Source organism: Nanorana parkeri, unplaced genomic scaffold (genome assembly GCF_000935625.1).
Source record: "Nanorana parkeri isolate BGI_ZX_2015 unplaced genomic scaffold, ASM93562v1 scaffold189, whole genome shotgun sequence".
NCBI lineage: Eukaryota > Metazoa > Chordata > Amphibia > Anura > Dicroglossidae > Nanorana > Nanorana parkeri.
Window position 1 is genome coordinate 382,569 of NW_017306457.1, and position 8,505 is coordinate 391,073.

The following is an 8,505-nucleotide window of genomic DNA, read 5'->3' on the forward strand; positions in this document are numbered from 1 at the left end:
AAACCACCCACAACCTTTTTCTCCCCCAGTACCCCCCCCCCCCCCCAACACTTACCTGTCAGCGACGCTCGTTTCCGCCGCCGGTCCCAAAGTGATCCTCCGTTCCCCGTACTTCCTGGTTGCAGGCGGAGGATACTGATAGCAGAGGAGCCGTAGGCTCCTTCTGCCATCAATCAAAGAGAGAAGGGGAGTGTGTCTATGGACACACACAGCCACTGCGGGCCCGAGCACGCACAGGTGCCTCCATTAGAACTATGGTGGCACCTGTACAGGGGGCAGAAGGGAAGAACGCTGCGGGGACCCACTTGTAAAAGAGGAATGAAAAGATTTTAAAGAAAAACAACAACAGTCTCAGGCAAAGGTGGGCACCCTTATAGCAAATATAAAAAAGGAGGATTTAATATCGCTTTAATCCCATCTCCATTGGCTTCCTTACTGCTGATGGCCATTCATTTGAATGAATGGCTGTAATGCTTGCCATGATGTAGGGAGGAAGTTCGTACTAAGGACTTTGTGGATTCAGGCAGTGGGGTCCTTGCTAGCTAATCTGACGTCTGGTGCACCTAGCCAAACATCAAGCTGTCCCCTAACCCCTGAGGAGAGCATAGCTGGGTTTATTCTTCTTGTTCCACTAGGGCAGGGGTAGCCAAACTTCATCCCTCCAGCTGTGGTGAAACGTCAAATCTTATTAAGCATTGCAAGTTCCTGACAGCCACAGGCATGACTCCCAGTGGCATATGCATGATGGAATTTGTTGTTTTATCATCCCTGCTCTAAGGAAATTGGCTTGTGCTATTCTCCTCCTACCCTAGTCAGCTGACCAGCCTTCGTCAGTACCCAACTGGAAGTTTGACTATTCTGCGACTGTGCACCTAGAACCAACCACAGGAAGACTAATAAACACATTCTGCAGGGGAGAAATACTTAGGAGGATCAGGACTGATTGCTTCATCAGGCAGGGTGGCAGTCTGAACATATGGATATGTGAAATATTTGCCTATTTACAATAGCATAGCAAATGTTCTACTCATAGAATATCGTATATAGAAAGAAATAAGAACTTGTAAATACAACCAAATAGCAATTAGCCTATATAAGTCTAAATACTCCAAGCTGATGAAAGTTGCTCTGTGATTGGATGACATGATTTACAATTTTCCATGATTTTTTGCACTTTATTATTTAACCTGTGAGTAACTCTATAAGTAATACATTAAATCAGTTATAAAGATACACATTATAAAGACAAGTAATTGTTTTTCCTCCAAGCCAGTAATTCAGACAAGAACCACTGCTCGATAAATAAACAGGAAACAATGCAATAATGGCTGATTGCATTCAGTATTTTATATTAATGTCTGCTTTACCCACCTGCAAATTCTGTACGGGAAGCCAAAAAGCAAGCGTTAGATGCAGAAGGTTACCGAAATAAATAAATAAGAGGAAAATCCAGCCCGGAGGCTTTTCAATCTGAATAAGTGATAGCAATCCTCGTGTGCTTATTTTTCTGGCACTGTGCGTTGCAATTTGCAAATTTTGAGCTTTCACAGTCGTTTTATTAGATTGATTTGGCAGGCTCAAGTGGCACTTGGTAAGCAGATTTAAATCACAAACAAATGTACCTGCCGACTCTGAGACACAGAACATCGCAGCAGCCATTTATTTTATAAAGATTAAGCGTAAGCTGTTTGCCCAACAGAAAAGCAGAATCATAAAAAAATTAAGCAACAATTTCAGCCATTGGCATAGGCAATCATTTTAATCGGTGTCCATGCAACTTTAGAATGCTGTTAAGCAGAAGCACAGGTAAATAATAATAGAAATCAAAGTAGAAGAAAATAGTTGTTTTTACCATTTTTATTCTTTGCATCACAGTGCTGCTAGTTACCAGAAGCCTCTTTAGAACCACTTCCTGTATATATGTACTCAAGCTGCATGACATTTCTCAGGGAGGGTTTCCTGGTGGTGCCAACAGTGGACCATGCATGCTGAAATGGCCATATGTAGTCTCAGTCAGAAGCCCATGTGACAGGGTGACAATGCAGGAGCACAAATAAAGGGACAGAGCACTATCACACAGGAACAGGAAGTTCCTGAGCAAGGACGTTCAGTGCAGGACCACCAGGTATTTAAAAAATAAATAAAAGCTACAGATATAAAATATTGAAAGTTAGATTAACATCTTAAAGTTTATACTTACATATAATTGAACTCAGTCTGCACTTACAAAATTGATAATTTTTTTTACAGCTAATATATGAACCCAAATCTGTCTTTATATTAACTTCTTGCAATCATCTGTACATCAGCAACCAGGCTGGGAGTGGAGGTGAATGAGTGCAGTGTGATGGAGGAGTATATATGTATGTAAAATCACAAGTGCCTTTATGGGTCAAAATTCCATAGAAACTACCTATTTTATGCTTAAAGGAGAACTATGAGGTGAGTGATTTTCTAGTTCTAGCCAACCTGTGACAATGAAACTGTCACAGGTTGGCTCAATAGATCGGGAAGTGAGCGAACACATACCGTCGCTCGCTCACTTTTCGATCATCTCCCTGCAGAGAGCCGTGACTGTCACTCACGGCTCCCTGCAGGGATTCCCCCTCCGATCTTCCAGCACTGACTGGCGGAACAAACGGGGGAGGGAGCGGGCACAGCTGGCTCTGCCTCTGGATAGGCAGAGCCAGCTGTCAATCCCGCAGCTGGGTGGATCTCGACAGTAATGTCGGGATCCGTCCAGGCTGCGGCGTCTCAGTATACCGCGAGCTGTAGCTCGTGGTATACTGAGCTTTGGGTGATGGGAGGACGCTAGTTTGTGTCCTCCTGTTACCCTTAGGAGAACTATGGGAAAAAGCACTAAAACATCACTTTTGACGCTATATAAACCTACAAAGTGTTTTGCTATATAATTCCCCGCTGTACATTTAGCTCTGCTTGCCCAAATCAGGGCTAAATGTAGAAAACAACTTACTGCCCGGCACCCGGAACTGCATGTCCCAGGCATCGAGAGATAGGAATTTCACACCCCTGCTGCCCCAAGGCCCGGCCTTGGTTGGCCTTGTGGGAAATCCGGCCCTGGCTATACATGTTAAAAAAGTTTTAAAATACCTGTTGATCCTACCAGAAATCCTGTGCTGTCTTGTGTCCCACACACTCTGTAAACTACAGATCCCTTGGCTCCTATGTTATGGAGATGAGGAGAGAGGGAGGTGTCCTGAAGTCTACGATTCCAGTCCTAGGAAGACAACACTTCTCCATAGACACTGTACACTAAGGGGTGTACGTAAGAAATGTTTGCTGAACAATTTGCACTGTGAATGTCTGTGTTGTAGATTTGCACTTCATTATGACCACTAGATGGAGATGAGGAGCATTGAACATTTCTAAGCTCCATCTTTTGAGGTGTGAAACTATATATATATATACATAGACATTTGCAGAGTGAACGGCTCTGCAAACATTTTATAAATTAAACCTCCAAGTGAGTGTTGTTACCCTAGGTCAGAATGTGTGCTATTGGCAGGAACAGCAGGTAGAAATAAAGGGAAAAGGCCTAATACAAAAGAAAATAAATGCAACTACCTTACCTTTTAGTAGGATTTACCAAGGATTAGTAACCAGAACTATATCACCTTTTTGTTCTTGGTTTTAGATACACTTTAGCCCCTTTGCTGCTGCCAATGTAAGTCTTCCTCCTCCTGGGTGCCTGGTACCTCCATGGAAAGCAGGATGGAGGGTGGAAGGAGATCAGTGAGCTTGCTGATCTCCCCTGTAAAGAATAAACCTGGAAGCACTCAGCTCTGAGCACTTCTAAGTTCAGACTGTCAGTCTCCAGCCTCTTTGGCTGGGAAAAAAGCAAATTGAACACAATTTGCCCTTGATCAGCTTCAAAAGGTTCAGCATGACATCTATTTACAAAGGAGCATCTCTGCAGTCCATTTATTATTCAGCTATGATTATATATTGTGTTAGGGTCTCTTCAGACAAACTCTTCTAGTAAGAAAATGCATAGGTGAATTTATATGACAGATGTAAGGACTATATGTTATCGCACTATACCCGTCTACGACTCAGCCAAGCTGACATCACTGTGCTGCAGCATGTATGGTTTTGTGGATTTCGATGTGGGTGAGAAGAGGCCATTCAAGGGAAAGAAAAATAATTTCTTTTTTTTCCAGGCAATTTTAATTGCCTTGAAAATACCTCACAACGTTATAAATAAATCCAAACTACTCAATTTAAAAAAAAAAATGGTTTGGACTACTCAGCCAAAATTTGACATTAACCAGTGCCTCTTTTCTGAAAGGTATTTGTTGACTGCATCCATAAAATTATTATAATAACATGTTTGGAGATAAGATGCTTCAAACATCTTACTGACCTTTCACACAGACATTTAATGAATGTCAATGACAGAAAAATCTTTAACAAAGTGTTTTTTTTCTTATCAAACAAGAGTCTAATTAATCCATTTGTTTTCAACAGGATATGTTCTTGTTTCATCCAACAAGCAGCATTTAGTGGTAGATGTGTTTTAAAGCCATATTTTCAGCTAAGGACTTAACATACGCAATGTTATATTGACAGAGTAATATACTGTATTTCCTATATTTGCATAAAAAAAACATATATATCAATGTATTATGTTGCCCAAGCTTTGGCCAGCTGGGTTCCATCATAATAACATTTTCATCATTTGAATATTACCTGCACTGATCAAGGTTGCTAAGTACATTATCCATCTGCACCAGAGCTGGATTTATGCATAGCCAATGACCCAGGATGGCAAGATGGCCAGGGGCGTCACACGTTCGCCAATACATCATCTACTGACTGCCAATAACACATTTCTATGTATAATGAAAGGTTCCAGACTTCCATCGTAGCTGCCAGTGCAGACAGAATGCTCATATTAGCTGTATCTTCACACTGTGATGCCACATTATGTTTGTGGATTACTATGCCAGGAAAATATCGATCAGTCCCTTTGGGTTTGTACGTATAGATCTGCAGTGATAGCTGAGTATGGGGATAGTTTTCCCCACTCCTATAATTATCAGTTCTAAGGAACTATCAATCGCAGAGTGAGGATACCATTACCCCCTCTTTGATGGACACCACCACAGTACTTACTTAACACCACAACTCCCACCTTTCTAAGAATGGAAATGGGGGGACTTTTTAGGCAAAAATTGTGGCAAATTAAAGCCCATAAATGGTCACTTAACCTCCTAGAAAATGTTTAATGACTACTTTATGTGAAAAAAAACATTTTTTTCGAGAGCTGTTTTGGTTATTCCATGTAATCTTTATGTTTTTTGGTGCCCTGAATCCGAAAATTACCTCCATTTTGTCATAGGACATCACGTTTCCTGACAATTTAGGTAACTATGTTAAATAAGGCAATACCTCAAAATAAATGGAAATAGACTTATAAAATTAAAGTTTTATTACAATATTTTCATGAAAATCCTTTTTTGAACTGAAATGAACTCACCTACACACACTAAACTCAATTCTTCTTCCTTGTGAGGCTCCTCTTGCTGCATTTACGCTTGTGAGTAGCATCTGGAATGTCTCTCTGAAGCATCCAGCAGTAGTCTGCCATCATTGTAATGCTCCATTTTCCCTGGTATCTCCTTTCCATTTCTTTAATGTCTTGGTGGAATCGTTCACCTTGTTCCTCGCTCAGAGCTCCCAAATTTTCAGGAAAGTAGTCAAGGTGGGACTGGAGGAAATGCACTTTCAAACTCATCAGGCAACCTAAAGCTTGAAATGCTTTCAGCATCCTTCCGACGATCTTTTTGTAGCGAGGATCTTTGTTATTGCCTAAAAATTTATGTACAACTTCTTTAAATGCAATCCACCCTTCTTTTTGAGGATCCGTCATGGTATTGACAAACTTTTGATCAACTATAAGCCTTCTAATGTCTGGTCCGACGAACACACCTTCCTTCAATTTTGCCTCCGACAGGCATGGAAACTTTATGACCAAGTATTTGAAGCATTCTCCATCTCTTGGAAGTGATTGTCACGCACCCCCTAATCCCCTGGGTTCTGGATCTCAGGTAGGACAGTAAGGCAACCCATCCTTTCTACGAGTGTTCCTTTAAGGGTAATACGGCTAGTCAGGCTTAACCCCTGGCGTCACTCCCAAAATGTACGGGGAGTTAGGGGTTATAGCATCATCTGCCGTATGTTCCTAAGGAAGTGGTTTAAAGCAGGACTCCTATTGCTTCATAGGCCCCTCAGTGTAGAAATAATAGTAATAACTGATTAAAGATCACTCGATATAGGGTATGCTACCCGTAACTAATAGCAACAATCAATATGCAGTCTCTGGGTTGCAAAAGTCAATTGGCTGTGGTACAATGCTTAATTCCCCAGTGGGGTACTTGCGCTTTTGTAGGGCAGATCCGGTGGCTGCTGGTAGTGGTGGTAGGACCTGGTCTGCTCAGTGCTGGGTGTGAGAAGGTATCCTCTGGAGGAGTAGTGCTGGAGTGGTGATAGGGTCCCAGGAAGTCCAATAGCTTGGTGTTGGTGGTCTCGTTCAAGGCTCCGTCAACATAGACGTCGGGGGGCTGCAGGGTTCCAAACCGCAATAGTGGAACGCCATGTCAGCCTCCCGACTGTGTTTAAATAGGCCGCCGTTGCATCCGATTGGAGCGCACGGACGGCCTATGACTTCCGCTGGAACGCATGACATCACGCAGCGCCGGAAGAGCCGTAGAGACTCTCCTCCTGGCGCTGCATTCCAAGCTGGAACGCAGATGCCGTGATTGCGATCCGCTGCGGACGTTACAGTGATTTTATGAATTGCTTCATCAATCCCAATTTTATGTGGAGAGGTGGTAGAAGAACTTTATGGGAAGGTACCAAAGTTTCTCGGAGGACATTTTTTTCACCGACTGTTAGCACCCTCGGCTGCCAACTCTTCTTGGTCCAGTGATTTTGTCGGTCTTCAAGTCTCTTACCAAATCATTCATCTCCTCCTGAGAAAATAATTTTGGTCTTGTATCATCTTCAAAGTCAGAACTTGATTCGTCATCTGGTTCAGGTATGACTTCACCTTCATCAGAGCTAGGTATCTCTTCCAAGGTTGCAGGGGGCTTGGGTACTGGTATATCTGTGCTATAGGGGATGGGACGAATTGATGAGTGAAGATTGGGGTATGAAAGGGAATGCTTCCATTTGGAATTAAACCCTTTCACATCGCATGAACAAAAGTAACAGTCATCACTATGGTTCTTTTGCTCTCGCAATACCATAGGAATCCCATAACGGAAATATTTTTTCTTACCCTTGAACCAGTTTCGGAGGTCCTCAACACACCGTTTGCACACTTTATGAGGCGCCCAAACTTGATCTTGATCTCCAATTTTTAGTCCAAAGTATACTTTTTTCACAAAGTCTGTAATATTCTGCTGTTGCTTCAACACTGTATATTCACCACAAATGAAACAGAAACTGTCTGGCGAATGAATACACTTTCGCCATAACATAACGGTTGAAGAATGACGAGCTAACACGAATTGCGATGAAAAAGTGTGAACAGCCTAGAACCAAGAACCTGATGATGATTCGTGCACCAGTGTGGCATGCAGGAGAGAGCAGCTCTGTGTCTGTACACGAGACGTCACAGTGCTGGCCACGCCCCCTGCACTGACCGGAGCTGCTGCTATCTGCCCTGTGTCTCCCTCCCACTGGATTCTTCAGGAAAGATGAACCCCTTCTACCATTAGAAGAACAGATTTAAAACTTGCTTAGCTTATGTATATATTGCTGACCATCAGATTTACAGTGCTATTTTTTTTACATAACTCGGACGAACCCTTTAAGGTTTTTTGGCATTTTATATCTTAAATGCACTTATGTGAATTAATTAATAGTAATTTGGACTTTAAATTTTGTTAAAAACCCATAATATAAAAAAAAAGATATATTTGAAGACAATTTTGCATGTTGTAGCAAATCATGACGTCTAGGAGTTTTTTCAATATTTTATTTGTTTTCAGCACACCAAAATACATGGAAATTGGATAAAAATAATCAAACAGCTTTTTAGTCGCAGACCTGTTATAATCTGAAGGGTAGATGCAAAGTGCGTGCAAAATAAGAACATAGTTTTGACAGTTAAATAGTAGATTCATTTATACATTAATTTATACATCTCTAAACCAGAGCACAAAAAAGGGACATTCGAGGAGGTATGATGGACCGGGAGATTTGCTAACACAAGAGGGACAGTCCCTCCAAATAAGTAGTTGAGAGCTATGCTCCACACTGCAACAGCTTTTTATGAGCCATTCATAAAATACAGGCTGTGCTGTAGAACCTGCAGTGCCCAATGGTGTTCTCTCTGCATACTGCTGCAATGAAACCTCTATGGTTGGAAAAGAAGTCAGTCACATAACTGATCACAAAATTTGGTCCTCTTTACACCATCATAAAAGCCAGAAATAAATCTGTGAGGAGCACTAATGTCCATGAAATGCGGTTATG

The 8,505-nt window shown here is 41.8% G+C and overlaps 1 protein-coding gene and 1 long non-coding RNA gene across 2 annotated transcripts in view; both read right to left on the reverse strand.

The window, feature by feature from the left end:
* The window catches only part of CACNA2D3 (calcium voltage-gated channel auxiliary subunit alpha2delta 3), a 786,579-nt gene that overhangs the window by 3,030 nt on the left and 775,044 nt on the right, over nt 1-8,505 (reverse strand). The window lies entirely within an intron of this gene.
* LOC108786050 overlaps nt 5,496-8,505 on the reverse strand; it is a 3,575-nt gene continuing 565 nt past the window's right edge. Inside the window, exons 2-3 of the long non-coding RNA XR_001941172.1 lie at nt 7,410-7,414; nt 5,496-5,580 (exon numbers count right to left, since the gene is read on the reverse strand). This is a non-coding gene — a long non-coding RNA (uncharacterized LOC108786050). The remainder of the gene's footprint in view (nt 5,581-7,409; nt 7,415-8,505) is intronic.